This window comes from Cervus elaphus, chromosome 19 (genome assembly GCF_910594005.1).
Source record: "Cervus elaphus chromosome 19, mCerEla1.1, whole genome shotgun sequence".
NCBI classification, from domain to species: Eukaryota; Metazoa; Chordata; class Mammalia; order Artiodactyla; family Cervidae; genus Cervus; species Cervus elaphus.
In genome coordinates, this window is record NC_057833.1 from 8,911,685 (window position 1) to 8,936,064 (window position 24,380).

The 24,380-nt window shown below is 36.6% G+C and overlaps 1 long non-coding RNA gene across 1 annotated transcript; it reads right to left on the reverse strand.

The window, feature by feature from the left end:
- Positions 1 to 648: 648 nt before the first annotated feature.
- On the reverse strand, positions 649 to 21,933 carry LOC122675461. The gene is made up of 3 exons (XR_006335275.1): positions 21,885 to 21,933; positions 10,278 to 10,287; positions 649 to 740 (listed from the first exon to the last, which is right to left on the reverse strand). It is a non-coding gene; the product is annotated as an uncharacterized LOC122675461 (long non-coding RNA).
- Between the last annotated feature and the right edge of the window lie 2,447 nt (positions 21,934 to 24,380).

The following is a 24,380-nucleotide window of genomic DNA, read 5'->3' on the forward strand; positions in this document are numbered from 1 at the left end:
ATTTTGGATTCCACATTTAAGTGATATCATATGATATTTCTCTTTCTCTGTCTGATTTGCTTCACTTAGTATGATAATCTCTAGGTCACTCCATGTTGCTGCAAATGGCATTATTCCATTCTTTTTAATGGCTGAGTACTCCATTGTATACATGTACCAGATCTTCTTTATCCCTTCATCTATCCATGGACAAGAATGCTTCCTTGTCTTGGCTAGCATAAATAGTGCAGCAATGAACTTGGGGTGCATGTATCTTTTCAAATTACGGTTTTCTCCAGACATATGCCTAGGAGTTGGATTGCAGGGTCATATAGTAGCTCTATTTCTAGTTTTTTTGTTTTTTTTTTTAAGGAATCACCGTACTGTTCTCCATTGTGGTGGTACCAATTTATATTCTCACAAACTTTGGAAGAGTGTTCTTTTTTCCATACTCTCTCCCAGCATTTATTGTTTGTAAACTTTTTGATGATGCGCATTCTGATCAGTGTGAGGTGATACCTCATTGTAGATTTTATTTGCATTTCTCTAATAATTAGTGACGGTGAGCATGTTTTCATGTATCTTTGGCCATCTGTATGTCTTCTTTGGAGAAATGTCTGTTTAGATCTTTGCCTATTATTTGATTGGGTTATTGTTTTATTTTGTTTTATATTGAGCTACATGAGTTGTCCGTAAATTTTGGACATTAATTCCTTGTTGATTGTATCATTTGCAAATACTTTCTCCAATTCTGTGGGTTGCTTTTTTGGTTTTATTTATGGTTTTCCTTGCCATGCAGAAGCTTTGGGTTTAATTAGGTTCCATTTATTTTTTTATTTTTTTATTTTATTTTTTATTTTTTTTTTTGGAGTTGACCTAGAAATTCACTTTTTTTTTTCCTTTATTTTTTTTTCAGTGGGTTTTGTCATACATTGATATGAATCAGCCATAGATTTACACGTATTCCCCATCCCGATCCCCCCTCCCACCTCCCTCTCCACCCCATTGGTTCCATTTATTTAATTTGGGGTTTGTTTCCATTACCCTAGGAGGTGGATCCAAATAGGTATTGCTGCAATTTATGTCAAAGAGAGTTCTGTTTATATTTTCTTCTAAGGGTTTTGTAGTATCTGGTCTTAGATTTTGGTCTCTAACCCATTTTGAGTTTATTTTTATGTAACGATGTTACAGAATGTTCTAATTTCATCCTTTTGCCTTGGCTGTCTGGTTTTCCCAACACAATTATTGAAGGGTCAGTCTTTTCCCCTTTATGTATTCTTGCCTCCTCTGTTGTAGATTAATTGACCACAGGTGCGTGGGTTTAATTTGGGGCTTTCTTTGCTGTGCCACTCATCTTTGTTTTCTGTTTATGTGCCAGCACCATGCTTTTTTGATACTATAGCTTTATAGTATAGTCTGAAATCAGGGAACCTGATCCCTCCTCCATTTTTCTTTCTCAAGATTGCTTTGCCTATTCAGTCTTCTGTGTCTCCACACTTATTTTAAGGTTTTTGCTTTATATCTGCAAAAATACCATTGGTAATTTGGTAGGGATTGCATTGAATCTGTAGATTGCCTTATGCATTATAGTCATTTTAATGATATTGATTCTTCCAGCCTAAGAACATGGCATATATTTCCATCTATTTGTGTCATCTTTAATTTATTTCATCAACATTTTATAGGTTTTGGAGTACAGGTCTTTTGCCTCCTTAGGTAGAAGTATTTTCCTAGGTACTTTATTCTTTTTGATTCAATGGTAAGTGGGATTTTTTTCTTAATTTCTTTTCCTGATCTTTTGTCATTAGGGTACAGAAATGCAACAGATTTTTGTGTATCAATTTTGTATTCTCTGACTTTACTGAATGCATTGCAGAGCTCTAGTAGTTTTCTGGTAGCATCTTGAGTATTTTCTTCGTATAGTATCAAGTCATCTGCAAGCAGTGACAGTTTTAATTCCTCTTGTTCAGTTTGGATTCTTTTTATTTATTTTTATTTATTTTATTTAGTCCATGGCTAGGACTTCCAAAACTATGTTCATTAAATGTGGAGAGAGTAGTCATCCTTGTCTTTGTTCCTGATCTTCAAGGAAACACTTTTGACTTTTCATCATTCAGTATGATATTAGCTGTAGGTCTTTCATATATGATCTTTATTATGTTGAGGTAGGTTCCCTCTATGCCCACTTTCTGGAGAGTTTTTATCATAAATGGATGTTGAATTTTATCAAGAGTTTTCTCTGAAACTATTGAGATGATCATATGGTTTTTATTCTTCAGTTTATTAATGTAGTGTATCAATATTATCCACACTGATTGATTTGTGGATACTGGAAAATCTTTGCATTCCTGGGATAAATGCCACTTGATCATGGTACATGATCCTTTTAATATATTGTTGGATTTAGTTTGCTGGTATTTTGTTGAAGATTTATGTGTTCATGTTCAGTAATACAGGCCTGTAAATTTCTTTTATTGTGGTATCTTTGTCTGGTTTTGTATCAGAGTGATAATGACCTCATACAATGAGTTTGGAAGTGTTTCCTACTCTGCAATTTTTTGAAATCGTTTCAGAATGATAGGTGTTAACCCTTCTCTAAATGTCAAACATATGGTTTAAAATATAGAATACCTCATGAATTCCTTTGTTTTGATTAAACTAACAAAAGTAGTCAGATTTGATAAATGAATCCTTTGCCCAAACAACTACTAATCATAAAAATTACCAGAAATTAAGAAAATGTTCTTTCAGTTGCTTTTTGTCTTGAACTAAGTCATCTCAAAGTTCTTAAAAAAAAATACATCTCTTTTATAAACTCAATCTATAAATAGCTGGGTTATGAGGTAAGGATAGTGTAGGTCAAGATAGCAGTTTACAGGGGAAAAAAAAACATAGTACATATTTTTGTGAACTATTTAATAGGTAGAATTTTCCTCTGAAATTATTGTTTTTCTTTCTAAATTGTATCTTTCTGGATAATATTATAAAATATGACTAATAAATACTTTTTAATATTGAGAAAGGGTGAGAAATTAGTATGCTGTTTGTATTTATCAAGGGAATGTTCCAAACTTTCATTACAGAGATTGTATTCCTATTACTTAAGAGAGAAACATCATTTTAATTTACTATATGAAAAAATAATAATTAAAATGCATAGCAATCTTATTTTTATTACTACAAGTTCCCACACTAAATTTCTACTGGGAAATCATGAGGCATTATATTCTTACCTTCAGTATCATCTCACAACAAAACTATTTCTTTCAGAATGATAAGAGCCCAAATATGTAAAACAAAAGATACAAAAACTCAGTCAACATTAATATAAGATTAAGTTGACTTTATAATGTAATATAGCCTTTTGTTTATATTGAAATTAAATAGAATTTGACTTTTAATTGTGCTAGAAACCTTTTGTGTTAAGATTATGACTCACTAATGTGAAACCCAAAGGTAACTGGATCCCGAATTAAAACTTGGAGGTATGGATGGGGAAGAATAACATCATACTCTAAAATATTACTGAATACTATACCATGAGCAGTAAGAAAAGGCAAAAAGATAGGACACTGAAAGATGAACTACCCAGGTTGGTAGGTGCCCAGTATGCTACTGGAGAACCCTGGAGAAATAACTATAGAAAGAATGAACACACAGAGCCAAAGCAAAAACAACACCCAGTTGTGGATGTGACTAGTGATGGAAGTAAAGTCTGATGGTGTAAAGAACAATATTGCATAAGAACCTGGAATGTTAGGTCCATGAATCAAGATAAATTGAAAGTGGTCAAACAGGAGATGGCAAGAGTGAACATAGACATTTTAGGAATCAGTGCACTAAAATAGACAATAATGGGTGAATTTAACTCAAATGACCATTATATCTACTACTGTGGGCAAGATGCCTTAGAAGAAATGGAGTAGCCCTCGTAGTCAAGTAAACAGTCCAAAAAACAGTACTTAGATGCAATCTCAAAAATGACAGAATGATCTCTGTTCATTTCCAAGGCAAACCATTCAATATCACAGTAATCCAAGCCTATGCTCCAACCAGTAACACTGAAGAAGCTGAAGTTGAATGGTTCTATCAAGACCTAGAAGACCTTCTAGAACTAACACCCAAAAAAGATGTCCTTTTCATTATAGGGGACTGGAATGCAAAAACAGGAAGTCAAGAGATACCTGGAGTAACAGGCAAACTTAGTCTTGGAGTACAAAATGATGCAGGTCAAAGGATGACAGAGTTTTGCCAAGAGAACACACTGGTCATAGCAACACCCTCTTCCAACAACACAAGAAAAGACACTACACATGAACATCAACAGATAGATGGTCAATACCAAAATCAGATTGATTATATTCTTTGCAGCCAAAGATGGAGAGCTCTATAGAGTCAGCAAAAACAAGACCGGGAGCAGACCATGGCACAGATCATGAACTACTTATTGCAAAATTCAGACTTAAGTTGAATAAAGTAGGGAAATCCACTAGGTCATTCAGGTATGAACTAAATCATATCCCTTACAATTATACAGAGGAAGTGACAAACAGATTCAAGGGATTAAATCTGATAGACAGAGCGCCTGAAGAACTATGGATGGAGGTTTGTGACATTATACAGGAGGCAGTGAATAAGACCATCCCCAAGAAAAAAACATGCAAAAAGGCAAAATGGTTGTCTGAGGAGGCCTTACAAAGAGCTGAAAAAAGAAGAGAAGCTAAAGGCAAAGGAGAAAAGGAAAATTATTCCCATTTGAATGCAGAGTTCCAAAGAAAAGCAAGGAGAGATAAGAAAACCTTCCTTAGTGTTAAATGCAAAGAAATAGAGGAAAACAATAGAATGGGAAAGACTAGAAATCTCTTCAAGAAAATTAGAGCTACCAAGGAAACTGCATGCAAAGATGGGCTCAATAAAGGACAGAAATGGTATGGACCTATCAGAAGCAGAAGATATTAAGAAGAGATGGAAACAATACACAGAAGAACTGTACAGAAAAGATCTCCATGACCCAGATAACCATGATGGTGTGATCACTCACCTAGAGCCAGACATCCTGGAATGCGAAGTCAAGTGATGCTTAGGAAGCATCACTATGAATGAAGCTAGTGGAGGTGATGGAATACCAATTGAGCTATTTCAAATTCTAAAAGATGATGCTGTCAAAGTGCTGCATTCAGTATGCCAGCAAATTTGGAAAACTCAGCAGTGGCCACAAGAATGGAAAAGATCAGTTTTCATTCCAAACCCAAATAAAGGCAATGCCAAAGAATGTTCTAACTACTGCACAATTCCACTCATCTCATGCTAGTAAAGTAGCACTCGAAATTCTCCAAGCCAGGCTTCAACAGTTTGTGAATCATGAACTTCCAGATCTTCAAGCTGGTTGAGAAAAGACAGAGGAACCAGAAATCAAATTGCCAACATCCGTTGGATTATCAAAAAAGCAGGAGAGTTCCAGGAAAACATCTACTTCTGCTTTATTGACTATGCCAAAGCCTTTGATGGTGTGGATCACCACAAACTGTGGAAAATTCTGAAAGAGATGGGACTTCCAGACCACCTGACCTGCCTCCTGAGAAATCTGTACGCAGATCAAGAAGCAACAGTTAGAACTGGACATGGAACAACAGACTGGTTCCAAATCGGGAAAGGAGTACATCAAGGCTGTGTCTTGTTACCCTACTTATTTAACTTATATGCAGAGTACATCATGAGAAACGCTGGGCTGGAGGAAGCACAAACTGGAGTCAAGATTGCCAGGAGAAATATCAGTAACCTCAGATACGCAGATGACACCACCCCTATGGCAGAAAGTGAAGAAGAACTAAAGAGGCTCTTGATGAAAGTGAAAGAGGAGAGTGAAAAATTTGGCTTAAAATTCAACATTAAGAAAATGAAAATCATGGCATCTGGTCCCATCACTTCATGGCAAATAGATGGGGAAACAATGGAAACAGTGAGAGACTTTATTTTGGGGGGCTCCAAAGTCACTGCAGATGGTGACTGCAGCCATGAAATTAAAAGATGCTTACTCCTTGGAAGAAAAGCTCTGGCCAACCTAGACAGCATATTAAAAAGCACAGGCATTACTTTGCCAACAAGGTCCGTCTAGTCAAAGCTATGGCTTTTCCAGCAGTCATGTATGGATATAAGAGTTGGTTATAAAGAAAGATGAGCACTGAAGAATTCATGCTTTTGAATTGTGGTGTTGGAGAAGACTCTTGAGAGTCCCTTGGACTGCGAGGAGATCCAATCAGTCAATCCTAAAGGAAATCAGTCCTGAATATTCATTGGAAGGACTAATACTGAAGATGAAAATCCAATACTTTGGCCACCTGATGCGAAGAACTGACTCATTGGAAAAGACCCTGATACTGAGAAAGATTTAAGGTGGGAGGAGAAGGGGCTGACAGAGGATGAGATGGTTGGATGGCATCACTAACTCGATGGACATAAGTTTGAGTAAGCTTCAGAAGTTGGTGATAGACAAGGAAACCTGGCGTGCTGCAGTCCATGCGGTTGCAAAGAGTCGAACACAACTGAGTAACTGAACTGAACTGAAGTGAAAAATGTTACTATATAATTATCTGTTTTACTGGTTTGAACAACAGTTAATTCCCAGGTTTAAATAACATGATGAAATAAAGTATTTTTTCTCAGAGAGATAGTTTACTCCATGTTACTACACTTCTAATTTAATCATTGATCAAAATCAAATGCGGTGAAGTATCAGAACTATAGATTACATATTGCAGGAAACCACCATAATAGATCGACTGTCTCTATACCGGTAGAACTCATTCCCATCCATTCAGAAGAAATCTTCAGTTTTCACGTTTCTACTATATTAATTTTCCATAAAATGAAGTAAAACAGAAAGCATAGCATTTGATATTGCAGCTGCTGGGAAAATATGGAAAGGTAAACCAGTTCTATAGGTCAGGACCATAGGCAATGAGACTAAGACAAGCAGGGCTAAGAAAGGAAATTTTTTTTTACAGCTTTTACCTAACAATATCCACGTATCTGGAGGCATGTAGAAAGGGGAGGAGAGATTTACCCATTATATTTTTCTCCTACAGACTTGGACTCTTAAAGATTAATGATGTTCCTTTAAAATTAACATTGATAGGAAAATTAGAGCTGATTTGCTCAAAGAGTTTGCCAGAATCAAGCCATCCTCCTCCCACGTAAAGCTAGTAGGTTGAATGGGGTATCAGTTGGCAAATCAGGATGAGAAGTTTAGTTTCTGGAGACCACTTGAAGGAGGGTGTTTTGGTCATAACAGAGCCAGTAGAACAATTCAAGAACCTCTAAGAGTGAGCTTCATTAATGTGAGAATGATTGAGGGGGAAAAAACAGATGAGTTTTAGATGATTACTGTGAACTATCAGAAACTTAAGTCTTGATTTCATAGGTTAGCAGATGTGAATTCAAGGGCAGGTCAGGATGTAAAGATTTGGGGTCCAAATACATATTTAGAGGCTAAAACCATCATCTCTAAAAATTTTCCATATTATTTTGTTATTTACTCTTTAATCAACAAGCATTTATTTAAGACATGCCTTTTGTATGGAACATAGAAATTTAGAGTACAAAAGAAAATTCAACATCTTTCTTTAAGAAATTTATGATTATCCCAGATGTAGAAAAGTAATCTTTCAGATTAGTGGTATTCTAAGTTGATTATATTTTCATGTATCTATAATTAGGTTTGATTTAACTGAGTAGTGCTAGAAAGATTGAGTTAGGTACAATAGAAGCAGCAATTAATAACCTTCTAGTTAATTTTATGGTTCAGATTCCATAGGTATTTACTCCACTAGGTTTTTGTCTCAGTAACTCCCTGATAATTTTTGGAAAAGAAGTGATGTGTAGACTACTCACGTTGATCCATTTGTCATATTGAAATAATGCCCAAGACTTAATTTACCTGATTTAATTTTCTGATCATCTATCCCATCACTACTCACCTACATTATCTATCTTACCCTTTCATCTCTTCACTCTATAAATTTCTCTTCACTTTTTTTAGGATAATTCAAAGTAATTTCTCAGCCTGAAGGTTAGGTGAAATATTTGAAGAATGTAATCAATAAAATGTGTTGTATGATGGTTAGAACAATAGAGATATTATAAGAAATATTTTTGGTATGAATAAAGTTGACAATACACTGGTAAAAGTTATTAACCTATTAGCAATCAATAATACCACTCAAATTTCTAAGAAATAGTAGATATCTCTTCCTTATACTATATTTCATATTATCTTTAAAATATGACTGAAGCTGAATTTAATCTTTTTGCCTCAGTACATTTCAATTTATTATAGTAATTTCTTGGGATATTTGTCTTATTATTTTTTTTTTACTTCAACTGAGTTTTTAATTCTATTTAAAATTTTTTGAAGTATTGTTGATTTACAATGTTGTGTTAAGTTCAGATGTACAACAAAGTGATTCAGTTATATATAATATATATTGTTGGCTAGGTATTTTAAATTCAGTGACCATTATGACTGTAGCCCACCAGGCTCCTCTGTCCATGGAGTTCTCCAGGCAAGAGTACTGCAGTTGGTAGCCATTCTCTACTCCAGGAGATCTTCCTCACCCAGGAATCGAACTCAGGTCTCCTGCATTGCTGGCAGATTCTTTACCATCTGAGCCACCAGGGAAGCCCCAATAAATGACTAAAACTTGACCTGACGTAAAATTCACCATCAAGGCAGTACTCTCAGCTTTTCTCAACCTTCAAGGCTTCTAAGATTACTACCAAATTTCTCTTTGTGAACCAAGATAGTGATTCCCACAATTTAGTCCCACAGTGCTTCCTCACTAAGAAAACCTTCCAAAGGAGAATTGCTTTCAGGATACAAGCATAAACAAAAGGTAGTAAAATGCATTATCCAGAACTTAAAACTTGGAGGCCTTTCAGAAACATTTACGGAGCTTTTAAATTTCTGAGGTTAGTATTTAAGTTGGACTTTAAATTCATTTTTTATTGCTGCTTAAAAAATTGCCACAAAGTGACTTAAAACAGCAGCCATATATTAGCTTACACTTCTGTAGGTCAGAAACCTAAGCATGCCATGGCTCGGTTTTCTGTTAAAAGTTCAAAAACTGAAATCAAGATCAACTGGGCTGACTTCCTCTCTGGAAGCTCTGAGGAAGAATCTGTTTCCGAGTTCATCAGGTTGTTTGTAGAATTCATTTCCTTGCAATTATAGAACTAAGGACCCTGTTTCCTTGTTGGCTATAAGCTGGAGACTCCTCTCAGCTCCTAGAGATCACCTATATTCCTTTCCATATGGCTCCCTCCATCCTCAAGCCAGTAATAATGGATAGAATCATTTCCAGTCTTCAAAGTGCTGCCCTCTTCCATCTCTAACATATAGACTCAGATTTAAGGGTTGGTGTGATTCAAGCGGGTTCATTCAGACAATCTTAAAGTTAGCTGATTTGGGACTTTATTTATATTTGCAAAATCACTTAACACCTTGATTAGTGTTTGAGTAAATAGTGGGAGAAAGAGTGTGTACACGCATGGCCGGCATTTAGGGATCATTTGAGAACTTCTCCCTACCACAGCTTCCAGATGAAAGCCTGGAGAAACTCATTTACCTTTCTTACTAGATTCCATGGAAGTAAAAAAATAAAGGTGTACCACTGACATTGAATCCGTAGCAACACTGAAAATGGGAAGGGGTGAAATTAGTGCACTCATCATTGGGACAAAGTTCTGAAGATCACACATAAAGATTGAAGATTGACTTGAGAAGAAAAGGCCACTCAGGGCACTCAGGATGCCTGCAGCTGAGGGGAAAGCCTGCAATGTCCAGGTCAACAGGCTTAGCAGGTGAATGTGCTATGGGCTGTGTACTGTTTGTCAGGGGTCCCCCGCCTCTGTGATCTGATGCCTGATGATCTCAGGTGGAGCTGATGTAGTAATAATAATAGAAATAAAGTGCACAATAAATCTAACACACTTGAATCATCTCAACCACCCCTGCCCAGGTCCATAAAAAAATTTTCTTCTTTGAACCTGGTCCCAGGGACCAAAAAGTTTGGAGACCACTGTTGTGTATGGAATAGCCAGGCTGGGTGGTCCTGCCTCATTTGTATACCCCCACCATGACACAGTTTTAATAATATAAACTGTATATTTCAGTATTTATTCTGGTAGAGCAGCCAAGACAATGAAAAAAAAAAGGTTAAAAATGTAATATCTCGTAGGCAAATGGGACTGAAGCTAGGATGATAAACAGAGACCATTTTTCATTTAACTTCTTTCTATACTTTTTGTGTTCTTCTTAGAAATTTTACATAAATAATACAACTTTACTGTAAAAATAAATGCCTTAGTTTCTCATTATCTTTTGATTTATAAGAATTCTCTACATATATAGTCTAGATACTAATCCTTCAATTTTATGTATTGTTTTTGCTGTTTGAGACTTGTCCAGTTTATGATGACTTTTCACATATAGAAGTTAATTTTAGTGTTGTCTTGTTTACCAGTTACTTCTTTTATAGTCAGTGATTTTTGAATAAAATTAAAATACCAGGATTCATTGACTTGGAAGCAGCAGAAGACAACTTACATTGCCATAAAGAGACAAATAAAAATTGTGTCATAATTGCAAGAGTCTTTTAGTAATGATATCTTCTGGTACAGCTTGATTCAGGAGCAAATAACCATCAGAATTCCTCTCTCTGTTCAGACTCATGAGAGTTGACTCTGTTCTTCATTCTCACACACCAGAAAATAGGCACTGGTAACCTTAGACTCATCTGGGTCGTCACAAGATAACTGCACTCCAGATCCATAGTCTCTTACTATCAAGTCTGCAGGAAATAGAGAAAACTTCTCTTTCCCAGAAGTCCGAATACTAACTCATGATTTATCAGCCATCATTTGCATACAAGCCTATAATGAACCCATTATTATGGACAAAATGGGACATGCTGACCAATTCAGATCCATTTGAGTCCCCTCGTGCATCTGGAAACCTAGTCAACCTTAGAAAAGCACATGGGCTCAGAGTAGGGAAATAGAGTAAGATTACCAAAAAATACTAACCTTGTGGGGCTAGGTGGCTCCAAAACCAATTAATGCCCAGATAATAATTACTTTTCATCTCATAAGTGATGCTGATAAACGACTGCTACTAGATGTAACTTGGTGTCAAATACTGGCCTTTCCATCTAGTATATGATAATTATCTACTTTCTCTAAGTCACAGTGCTTCATGTTTAAAATGGAAATGATAATATTTTTTAAGGTTATTGTGGATCAGATAGAAATTATATGTAAACAGCTTGACCCATGCTTGATAAGCATAGTACCATAACTGCTATTAACATTTGAGTGTTAATTGAAAGCTATGTGCCTCCTTTTCTAGAGGCAGTCACATGTGAAGCTGCCTCTCTGCTTATGGTATTAATCCTTTGTTAACTGGACATCAGTTAAAGGAGATGAAGCCCGAGTGTAGCACTCATGCCTGCCCCACTGAAATCCAGTCCAGGTTATCTATCTGTTGATTGATGAAGAGAAGCCACACAGATGCTCATTCTCAAAAGCCTGACTGTTCTGTTTTAATCTGTTAACCTCAAGTTCTACCTTTTTGCTTAAAAAATGTACATTTAAGTGATTTAATTAGCCTTTAAGTGATTTCCTCATCCATAAAATGGGCAATAATATCACCTAAGATAATAAAAGCCAGATTATGTGCTAGCACTTAGCCAAAATAGCGACTTGCAAACACAAATCCCTCCCTACTCCCTGCTTCCCTGCACTAACTGCAGGGTCTTTCTAGTCTTCCACACTTCTTTCATCTTCTTCCTAAGTCAACATATACCAACAAAAGCATACATCCTTTCAAGGAAATATGTGTTCTTAGGATTTCTCTAAGAAAATGTATTCCCAAGAAAAACCATCAGCCAAAGAATAGTTAAGGGAGAGAGCACAGTATTTCCGCTTTACTATAAGAACATTACAGGATGGCAGGGAGTCACATTTTTAATTTCTTCCGCTTTGGCTTCTTTGTGGTCAGTTTTGAACTCTTGCTTACACTTCGGGAAATTCCACTTAGAACACTTAGACTGAGAGGGAGAGATTTTCAGAGCAATTAAGAAGCAGATGCACTGAATATAAATGTCTGGGGCCTTTTAAAATAGCCCATTATTTGCTATTTGAGAAAGGCTATCCCAAAACAAAGTTCTACTGTTAATGTTCCATGAAATATATTATATTATTATTACTAGTGTAAGAAGTAAGAGAAGCTGGTATTTATTTAACCAGCCCACTAGAATGTCATACATTTCAAAATAGATCTCAAAGTACATTTTTACTGAGTGCCATGGATGTACCCACCACCATGCTAAGTGTATAAGGATAATCAAAAAAATGATCATTTTTTTAAAAACATGAATGACTGCAGGCATGGCAGAATGTAGCTTACCATATGCACAAAAAGTGCTAACATAATCCAGTGAGGAGTGACTGAAATATTCAAAAATCACGAGCCCTTTGTCTCCTTCTATGTGTTCCTGAGAGGAGCTTGAAATTCAACTAGTATAGGATTTCAAAATCAAATTCTTGTATATTGGGCCTATTTAAAAATTTTTGTAATTTCTACTCACCCAGAATAACTTGAGTCAATGGTTTATATGATTGAAGTTACAAAACACACACACACACACACACACACTGATTTTAAAATATTTGAATAAGTCAGTAAATAATAATAGTAATGGAAGTAATAATGAAAGTAAATTATTCTGTTTAAATTGCATGAATAATTGATCTTGTTACTTAGTTACAAAATCTTGAGATAGTTTTTTTTTTTATTATTATTCCATATGCCATCTTGTTCTTTGAAGCCTCAGAATCCAGAAGGCTGGGAAAGGTGCTCAACTGAAAATAAAGAGTTGTCAGTGGGAAGGAGCCTGAGGCAGTCCACCTATGGGAGGGAGGAAGGTCAAGCTATAAAGTATTTCAGACAGTCTGATAAACTGGGTCACTCAAGTGGTAGTCCTGCCCAGCTGTGAAAGGTTTGGGCAACTTTCTACCCACTTCTCCAGGAAAAAGTGCAAGTGCTCTGCTTTGGTAACAGTTGGCTCTTTATTAAGCAGATCCAGTGGCTATTTGTTTGATGATGCATGATTCATTGATGAACTTAACAGAAATAGTCTAAAAAGAAGTTGGCCTTTCAGTCAGTCAGCAACCAATGAATTAGATGGAGATGAGAGGGTCCAGTGATTTAGTTACCGCTGGGTTCACCCTGGTTTCCAGCGATGGATGAGAGTGGAAATCTAGGCAGTGAGGAAACAGGAGGAAATGTAAGATGAAAAAGAAGTAACTATATGGGTGGTGGGGTGGTGATGAATGGGGAAGGACTACTCTAGCATCTTTTTTTCCTTAATTAATTGCTATTCAAACTCATAATCTTATCCCCAATAGGAAGTCCTTGTGCACTGAGATAAGGTTGTTTCTGAGCAATGAAAGGAGGTTCTTCCAATAGGAGTATGATGCTATGTTTAGGAGATGATAAAAGAAGGAGACAGACTACACTATGAAAATAAATACCAATATCAAAAATAATAAATGCCAATATTGTTTACCACCCATTTGCTCATGGCTTATGAGTTAATGTTTGTGTAAACTTCTGAGTTCATAATGTGAGAGTAAATAGAAATAATTACTATTAAATACCAAGTTTTGCAGTCCTCACCCTAAAATACACTAGTTGTAGGAGATGTTTTAAACCTATCTCTGCAAAGCAGTTAGCCAAATTGAGCAAAGAAGAGGACCTTAGTTGAGAGCACTATAATTCAGCAATCACGGCATCACCTTGGTGTTGTAAAGAACATGGGGTAGCACTGAAATAAGGTATCCTGAACTACAATTTTATAGTCCCTTGTTTCTAACCCAAATGTGAAGAATTTATTTCTCTTTTTAAAATCATAGCTTCGGTATTTTTAAAATTGGATAATAATAGCATTCTTTTAAGGTTGCTATGAGGATTAAGAATAGCATATATAAAATTCATATAAAAGTATTAGCACGTATCAGAATTACAATAAACTGTAGCTATTACAGTGGTGGCCACAGGTATCTCATAAAAAGTCCCTACGTTCTAGCTACTCTGTGCACTCTCTTACCTTTTTTTAAAAATCTATTAGCTCTGTGCTAATATTTCAGTTCATCTTTTTGCCTAATACTTAATTTTTAGTTGTCTGAAGAATAACTGGAATCCACTATCTGCTTGATTTTCTTCATTCCAGCTTCACTCCTCAATGCCATATACTCTTGTCTCCTCTAGAGCAGATGGTCTTCAAGTGCCACTCAGTCCCTGCATCTAGTCTAGAAGAGGACAGTCAGGGGATATCAATGAAGACTTTATGAATGAACTAGAGGATGACCTACAGCTTGAAGGAGAAGCACAACTGAAATTAAAGGGACTGTGCGTCTGCTTTTCAGTATTCAGTATAGACTACAGACTTCTGTTTTGTGTTTTCTCTCACAATGCCATCCTTCCTTACCTCAACATTTTGACACAGCCTTTCTGTGTTCCAAGAATGGATGATATAATTCTCAGAGACTTAAGAAGTTGGCTTAATTTCTTTTTCTTTTTTTTTAATTTCTTTTTCTTATGGTAGGTCCTTAGTTGGTTATCTGTTTTAAATATAGCGGCGTGTACCTACGATCCCATGTACATATTAACTCCCAATCTATCACTTCACACTTCCCCCCTGGTAACCACAGGTTCATTCTCTGTTTATGTTTTATAAATAAGTTCACTTGTATAATTTTTTAATATTCTGCATGTAAGTGATATCATAAGATAGGTTTCTTTCTCTGGCTTGCTTTACTTAGTGTGATAATCTCGAGGCTCATCCCTGTTGCTGCAAATGGCATTATTTCATTCTTTTTAGTGACTGATTAATATGCCATTGTGTATATAAATACCACGTCTACTTTATCCATTCATCTGTCAAAGGACATTTAGACTACTTCGATCTATTGGCTATTGTAAATAATGCTGCTGTGAACATTGGGGTGCATCTATCATTTTGAACTATGCTTTTATCCAGATATATTCCCTGAAATAGGACTGCTGGGTAATATGGTAGCTCCATTTTTAGTGAAGTTGGTAGTTTTTACTGAAAACCAATTGGGTTGATTATTTCATGGTAATATGATAGAACTTTTTTTCTGTTGTTAGGTTCATAAACTCCTGTGCTGGTGGGATCATGCGTTCAATTGTTTTCAAATTGTCATTAGCAAAGTTGATGAGTTCCAAGGAAATATCCCAGGGCTCCTCTTAGGAAATTTAAGAGTATAAGTCAACTAAGCATGCAGCCTGCATGTCTCTAGCATGAACATTCCATCTCTGTTGCTTCATACTGGGTTCTAGGTAACATTTTATTTAGAAAATAAAATGAATTACACAGCTTCAAAAACAAATATACTTTGGAGACTCTCTGTTTCATACATAAGGAACCACAATCGAATATATTAGCATGACCGATGTTGCACTGTTTATCTGTAAACTATTAGATATTTAGTTCAGCCAGTGTTTACTGAGCATCTTTTCAGTGTCTGGTGTGGCACTCATGCCTGACTATGATGGTGGTGGTAGTGTAGTTGCTCAGTTGTGTCCAACTCTTTGCGACCCCATGGATTACAGCTTGCCAGGCTCCTCTGTCCATGGGATTCTCCAGGGAGGAATACTGGAGTGGGTTGCCATTTCCTCCTCCAGAGTTTCTTCCGGCCCAGGAATCAAACCCAGGTCTCCTGCATTGCAGGCAGATTCTTTGCCAGATGAGACAATCTCTGTCCTTACAGTGTAGATAACCCAGGGTAGCAGTGATTGCTGGATGCCTACTCAATATCCCTCCTTCCTTTCTTCCTTTCTAGTAGAATCACAATATAAAGCCAAGCCGCAATGTGCCCAATTAGAATATAATATTTCCTAGTCACTCCTGTACTTAGGGTTAGACAACAAGAAGTGAGCTAAGGTATTGTGTGAGACTTCCAGGAAAGTACCTTAGAAGGAAACTTAACAGCTTGAATATACTTTTTATCTATTGCATTCTCTTCCTTCCTGCTGTCTGATAAGCAGATGTGATGGCTGGAGTTATCTTGGATATGTGGCAACTTTAGGTATGGAAACCATATGCTGAGTGTTTCAGTTCACAAAAATTGAAGGGTCCTATAAATCTGATGAGCTTGAAGCTGAAACACAAGTTCAGGACTGCTCACTTCTGGGTTTTCTTTACAAAAGATAAAAATAAACCTCCAACTTGTTTAAATAACTGTTGTTATTATTTTTAATGCTAAACTTAATCCTAATGGTTATAGACAAGAATGTAAAGAGGGAAATTCAGGAGGGTGATAAATTAGGGTGCTCAGTCACTCAGTCATGTCCAACTCTTTTGTGACCCCATGGACTATCGGCCGCAAGTTTCCTCTGTTCGTGGGATTTTCCAGGCAAGAACACTGGAGTGAGTTGCCATTTCCTTCTCCAGGAGATCCTCCCAACTCAGGGATCAAACCTGCAGCTCTTGCATCTTCTGCATTTTCAGGCAGGTTCTTTACCACTGTACCACCTTGTAAGCCAAATTAGGGTGGGGATAGAAAATTTAGGAAACTATGAGGCTAAAATGTAACCAAGTTATGAAAGTTTGGGAAAGGTTTCTTAAAAGAAGTGATGCCTATACTGAACTCTGAACTGTAAAATGAGTTGGAGTTAGCCAAGCAAAGAGTGCAGGATGGGATATCAGGGATGTAGAACAGTGTGTGCCAGAACCTGGGGGCTGGGGAGCAGGGAGATGACCTAGTGCATTCTGGGAATTTAAAGCATTTCAGTGAAGACAGGGCAAAGTGTGCATGGATGGGGGAGTGTAAGGCATGACAAGCAATCATAAAGCATCTGGGCTGATTAAAAAGGGAGGCCACTAAAGGATTCTAAGCAGGGGAGTAGCATGATAATATTTGGATTTTAGACATATCATTTTAAATTGAAGTGATGGAAACCCAATTAGGATACTGTTTTGATAATACTGACAAAAATAGAGCAAAAGAAAAAGATTAAGAGGAAAATTTTAAGAACTGTGGCTATTGACAAATTGGATGGAGCAGATGCATCCATGAGGAAGAGAGAAGAATGAAGGTTGATGGGTTTCTGGGTGGATAATTTCATTGCCTGAAATAAGGAATCTGGGAAGAAGAACAGATTTGCTGGTTTCAAAGGTCACCAAAAGATGAGTTAGATCTGCATATGAGAACATTTGTAAATGCCAATCATAAAAGGTAAGACTTCTGAGACTGCTAGCTCAGTCTTTCCATGATTTAGCTGCCTTATTTCCTTTCGTTTCATCTATTTGCAGCATCTATTCACTGATCTTCTTCATATGAGATGGAAAACAATGGATGGTTTTCTAAATCTAAATATTTTTCATCCTTTAACATAAAACATCTGTTCTGATTTGTCCAATTTGGAAAGCATATGATAAAATAGAGGAAAAAACATATTTCAATAATAATTCTACTCTTTCCTGTCACTGGCCTTTTTTTCATTTTCTTAGTTGGTATCAGAAAATTCAGACAGCAGGTACACATTGATCAAATTATCCAAATCTCATGCCAGATTTCTTGTGCTCAACTATCCATACACTTTCTCTGCAACATACATTTTATCTTCAATAGTGGATGTTGTGAAAATTTAATTTAACCCTAGTCATTGTAGTGAGATCAGATTCAAGAAGGAACTGCTAGGGAGTCTGTACTGCTGAGGTAAAATAATGCAAGATTGCTTTGGATGGATGTAAAATGAATAAGGATGCTCACTAACAGTTGTTGTTGTTGTTCAATATCTAAGTCATGTCTGACTTTTTGTGACCCCATAGATTGCAGCATGCCAGGCTTCCCTGTCCTTCACTATCTCCCAGAGTTTGCTCAAACTCATGTCCATTGAGTCAGTGATGCCATCCAACCACCTCATCTTCTGTTACCCCCTTTTCCTCCTGCCCACAATCTTTCCCAGCATTAGTCTTTTCCAATGAGTCAGTTCTTCACATCAGGTGGCCAAAGTATTGGAGCTTCAGTTTCAGCATCAGTCCTTCCAATGAATAGTCAATGTTGATTTCCTTTAGGATTGACTGGTTTCACCTCCTTGCTCTCCAAGGGCCTCTACAGTAGTTACATCCAAACAACAAATATATCTAAAGTTCTGGAACCCAAGGAAAGCAGATAATCAGGCATTAAATAAAGAAGAATCTCAAAAAATTTTGCTTTTTTTTTTTTTACTAACTTCTTCAACCATTATGTATTAAACACCTACCATATTCTCATGAAGCTGAGAATCTAGCAACTGAGACAAATATTCAAGTAAATATGTAATTATAAATTATAACAAGTACTCTGAAAGAAATATCAAGTATAATAAAAGACTGCAACAGAGGGCCTGATTTACACTGAGGACAGGCCCTATACCAGTCAAGGTTCAGGCTGCGGATAGCAGAAGCTATATTAGATAGCTTAAGCAGAAAGATATTTATTATAGAATATTTAATGGTTTTCAAAATGAGTGGTGAAACCACAGACCCTAAAATGAGCTGCCATGAACTGTCTCCAAAGCAACACCACAGAACTGGACCATTCTTACTGCTGACCACAGGATCATATCCCCTCTGCTAAGATATATACCATAAAAATGGGTGCCTTGCACCCTGCTTTTGTCTTCAGTTAACTCAGTTCTGAAATCAAACCATCCATGGGAGCTTATATTTGATAAACACAAGTCACATTCAGAATACAGGCAGCAAGGAAATATGAGTAGTACAATTTTGAGCTTTTCAGTTTTTTTGTTCAAGAGGCCACACCAAAGAAGGTTGGAAGAGGCAGTTAGCCAGAGAATCAGATTATCTGCTGCAAGTACAAGAGAAGGTCTTCCAGAGGATACAAGTGAAAACTGACCCAGGCCAGGTCATACAGAACCTCATAGGTCATGTTAACAATTTTAACAATTTTTAATTTAAAATTTAATTTTAGATTTAATGATATAATTTTTCTGCTGAGTAACATTGGAAGACATTTAAGAGTTTTAAGCTGAAAACTACTATGTTTAAATTAGCATCTAGAAAGACATCTCTGGCTGCTGCATGTAGAATCCATTTTAGGAGGGAGCCAGATCAAAGGAAAGGAGGCTGTTGGGAGGCGTCTGTTGTAGACCCAGTGAGCGGAGCTGTGGAGACAGAACCAAGGGCATCACCTGGAGGGAGAGCAGCAACAGAACTGGGAGTAAACACGGGAGCAAACAACATACTAGGACTTCCAATAAATAAGAACAGATTACTATTATACAGCGCAGTGCCTTTCTCCTGCCCCTCCCCCATGCAAAATGGTAATCCTTATATCAGTTATCAGGCTTCAACAGTACATGAACCCTGAACTTCCAGATGTACAAGCTGGATTTAGAAAAGCCAGAGGAACCAGAGGTCAAATTGCCAACATCCGTTGGATCATCAAAAAAGCAAGAGAGTTCCAGAAAAACATCTACTTCTGCTTTATTGACTATGCCAAAGCCTTTGACTGTGTGGACCACAACAAACTGTGGAAAATTCTGAAAGAGATGGGAATACCAGACCACCTGACCTGCCTCCTGAGAAATCTGTATGCAGGTTAGGAAGCAACAGTTAGAACTGGACATGGAACAGACTGGTTCCAGATCGGGAAAGGAATATATCAAGGCTGTATATTGTCACCATGCTTATTTAACTTATATGCAGAGTATATCACATGAAATGCTGGGCTGGGTGAAGCACAAGCTGGAGTCAAGATTGCCGGGAGAAATATCAATAACCTTAGATCTGCAGATCACACCACCCTTATGGCAGAAAACAAAGAAAAACTAAAAAGCCTCTCGATGAAAGGGAAAGAGGAGAGTGAAAAATCTGGCTTAAAACTCAACATTCAGAAAACGAAGATCATGGCATCTGGTCCCATAATTTCATGGCAAATAGATGGAGAAACAGTGACAGACTTTATTTTGGGGGGCTCCAAAATCACTGCAGATGGTGACTGCAGCCATGAAATTAAAAGACGCTTACTCCTTGGAAGAAAAGTTATGACCAACCTAGACAGCATATTAAAAAGCAGAGACAACCTTGCCAACAAAGGTCTGTCTAGTCAAGGCTATGGTTTTTCCAGTAGTCATGTATGGATGTGAGAGTTGGCCTATAAAGAAAGCTGAACACCGAAGAATTGATGCTTTTGAACGGTGGTGTTGGAGAAGACTCTTGAGAGTCCCTTGGACGGCAAGGAGATCCAACCAGTCCATCCTAAAGGCAATCAGTCCTGAATATTCATCAGAAGGACTGATGTTGAAGCTGAAGCTCCAATACTTTGGCCACCTGATGTAAAGAACTGACTCATTGGAAAAGACCCTAATGCTGGGAAAGATTGAAGGCAGGAGGAGAAGGGGACAACAGAGGATGAGATGGTTGGATGGTATCCCTGACTCAATGGGAATGAGTCTGAGTAAACTCTGGGTGTTGGTGATGGACAGAGAGGCCTGGCATGGTGCAGTCCATGGGGTTGCAGAGTTTAACATGACTGAGCAACTGAACTGGAATAATACCAGTATTGTTAAAAAAGGATGAAAGTGTAAATGACATCCATCCATTACTTGGATAAATACCCAACATACACCATTTGTTTATCAGATGGTATCAACTCTGTGTGGTCTTATTTCTTTAGTTCATCCTTCCTTTGTTGTTTTTTTGTTTTTTTTTTTCTTTTATTTATTTATTTATTTATTTTTTTATTAGTTGGAGGCTAATTACTTCACAACATTTCAGTGGGTTTTGTCATACATTGATATGAATCAGCCATAGATTTACACGTATTCCCCATCCCAATCCCCCCTCCCACCTCCCTCTCCACCCGATTCCTCTGGGTCTTCCCAGTGCACCAGGCCCGAGCACTTGTCTCATGCACCCAACCTGGGCTGGTGATCTGTTTCACCATAGATAGTATACATGCTGTTCTTTTGAAATATCCCACCCTCACATTCTCCCACAGAGTTCAAAAGTCTGTTCTGTACATCTGTGTCTCTTTTTCTGTTTTGCATATAGGGTTATCGTTACCATCTTTCTAAATTCCATATATATGTGTTAGTATGCTGTAATGTTCTTTATCTTTCTGGCTTACTTCACTCTGTATAAGGGGCTCCAGTTTCATCCATCTCATTAGGACTGATTCAAATGAATTCTTTTTAATGGCTGAGTAATATTCCATGGTGTATATGTACCACAGCTTCCTTATCCATTCATCTGCTGATGGGCATCTAGGTTGCTTCCATGTCCTGGCTATTATAAACAGTGCTGCGATGAACATTGGGGTGCACGTGTCTCTTTCAGATCTGGTTTCCTCAGTGTGTATGCCCAGAAGTGGGATTGCTGGGTCATATGGCAGTTCTATTTCCAGTTTTTTAAGAAATCTCCACACTGTTTTCCATAGCGGCTGTACTAGTTTGCATTCCCACCAACAGTGTAAGAGGGTTCCCTTTTCTCCACACCCTCTCCAGCATTTATTGCTTGTAGACTTTTGGATAGCAGCCATCCTGACTGGCGTGTAATGGTACCTCATTGTGGTTTTGATTTGCATTTCTCTAATAATGAGTGATGTTGAGCATCTTTTCATGTGTTTGTTAGCCATCTGTATGTCTTCCTTGGAGAAATGTCTGTTTAGTTCTTTGGCCCATTTTTTGATTGGGTCATTTATTTTTCTGGAATTGAGCTGCAGGAATTGCTTGTATATTTTTGAGATTAATCCTTTGTCTGTTTCTTCATTTGCTATTATTTTCTCCCAATCTGAGGGCTGTCTTTTCACCTTACTTATAGTTTCCTTTGTTGTGCAAAAGCTTTTAAGTTTCATTAGGTCCCATTTGTTTAGTTTTGCTTTTATTTCCAATATTCTGGGAGGTGGGTCATAGAGGATCTTGCTGTGATTTATGTCGGAGAGTGTTTTGCCTATGTTCTCCTCTAGGAGTTTTATAGTTTCTGGTCTTACATTTAGATCTTTAATCCATTTTGAGTTTATTTTTGTGTATGGTGTTAGAAAGTGTTCTAGTTTCATTCTTTTACAAGTGGTTGACCAGTTTTCCCAGCACCACTTGTTAAAGAGGTTGTCTTTTTTCCATTGTATATCCTTGCCTCCTTTGTCAAAGATAAGGTGTCCATAGGTTCGGGGATTTATCTCTGGGCTTTCTATTCTGTTCCATTGATCTATATTTCTGTCTTTGTGCCAGTACCATACTGTCTTGATGACTGTGGCTTTGTAGTAGAGTCTGAAGTCAGGCAGGTTGATTCCTCCAGTTCCATTCTTCTTTCTCAAGATTACTTTGGCTATTCGAGGTTTTTTGTATTTCCATACAAATTGTGAAATTCTTTGGTCTAGTTCTTTGAAAAATACCGTTGGTAGCTTGATAGGGATTGTATTCCTTTGTTGTTGTTTTAATGTGCTGTGTTTTTTACAAATAAAACTTGGTTACTGTATTCCGCCTAATACACTTTCACTCAGGAAAATAACACTAAGGCTCCAGTTTTATTATGTCATATAGGCCCCCCAAATAAGGAAGCAATGATAGAAAGAATGAAAACAACTGAGGTAAGTATAAAAGATGGATGAAAGACTGCAGGTTACAGAGAAAACAGCAGATGACTAGGAATTTGACGGAAGACACACAAAAGGCACACACAAAGTGATTTTCAAAAGTCAGTTTTGAAAAGGAATAGCAAAGTATCATTTAAATGAATATACTTCATGCTCCTGTACATGATACTTCTCTTCAAGACCTTGTTTATGCATTTTTAACCTACATAAGAAATATTTTCTATGCCTGCAGTCCTCCTCACAGGAAGTGATATAAATCACTCAGTGTGATGTGAGCAAGGAAATAGGGAGCTAAAACTAGAGCAAAACAAAGGACTTAATGGACTAGGAGGAAAGTGACAAATAGTCCAAAAATTTCCAAATTCTTCTCTTCTACCTCTTCTGTTACTTATTCTTTTCTTAAAGTCCTACAGTCTGGCTTCTCTCCAGTCTCCTGAAGCTATCCTAGACTTTGGTGACCTAGTTCCTCAAGATAAAGGCCTTTTCCATAATTATTTTCTGTCGGTTCCACTTTAAAATGAAGTTATATCCATCTTTTCCCCTAAATTTAAATGCTTCACTGTTTTACTAACCATAAAAATAATACTGAATATTTGTAAAAATAAACAAAATCTCTCCAAATTCCAAAACTCAGGGCAAAAACTTACAAACCATTAGATGAACATGCTTGCTGACATTCTTTTTCATGGATATATATGTACAATGTATATATATATATGTATATATGTATATATATATATGTATATATGTATATATATATATACATATAATTATATATGTATAATTTATTTCAATTAAATTCAGTGAGTTGATTAATGGTGATGTTTGTTTCCAGTAGTCTCTTCAGTATTAAAGCAGAAAAGGTAATGAATCCAATGTTCACTCTAATTTTCAATGAACTTTATGTGTTTATAAATGTGAACTAAAATAATTTCATTTTAACATTAAACTTAAAAAATCTTGATATTGAACCTGAAGCAAAATTTATAGAAATAATTAATTAGTTAATTGTTCAATATTTGTTGAATACCTGCTATTCCCCAGAGAAGAGATTAGGGAATTCAAAGGTTTAAAAGAGAATTTTACAAATTTAAAACTTGTATCACTAGAAATGTTTTCTAACCTGCATTTTAAAATTCAACAATATCAATAAAGATTTGCGTCAACAATTTTAATGATATTGTAGCTTTCTTTTGCCTCTTTTGATAAACATTTCAGTTGTCTCTACTCTTTACTAAAATGTTTCAGAACATAAAGAAAGAATAGAATCTGAGTTCATTAATTGAAAATACCAAAATGCTAATGTCAAAACTGACAGAATACACCAAAATTAACCATGCACTTCTCATTTGAGTGTCGAGTTGCTTGCAGGATTATTTTCTTGTTTTTATTAATAGTAGCTGGATCACTAGTCTAAAAAAAAGATGTTTTTTCCATTTTCATAAATATTTTAAATGCTGTTTTAAAAAGTCACTCAAACGTATATTTCAACTAAGACTGCCTATAAAGTTTCCAAAACCTTATAAATATTGAGTTTTGTCATGCGTTTCATTCTTCAAAACATTCATTCCTAGTGTCTTTCTTTGAGATGGATATCCTTTCAAATGTTCATTGGTCATATACACTTTTCCTTTCTGAAATGCCTTTCAACTCTTCTGTCTTTCTTCCTATCATGATGTGTATAGTTTTATTATATTTTTAGTCAATTTATTGAAATT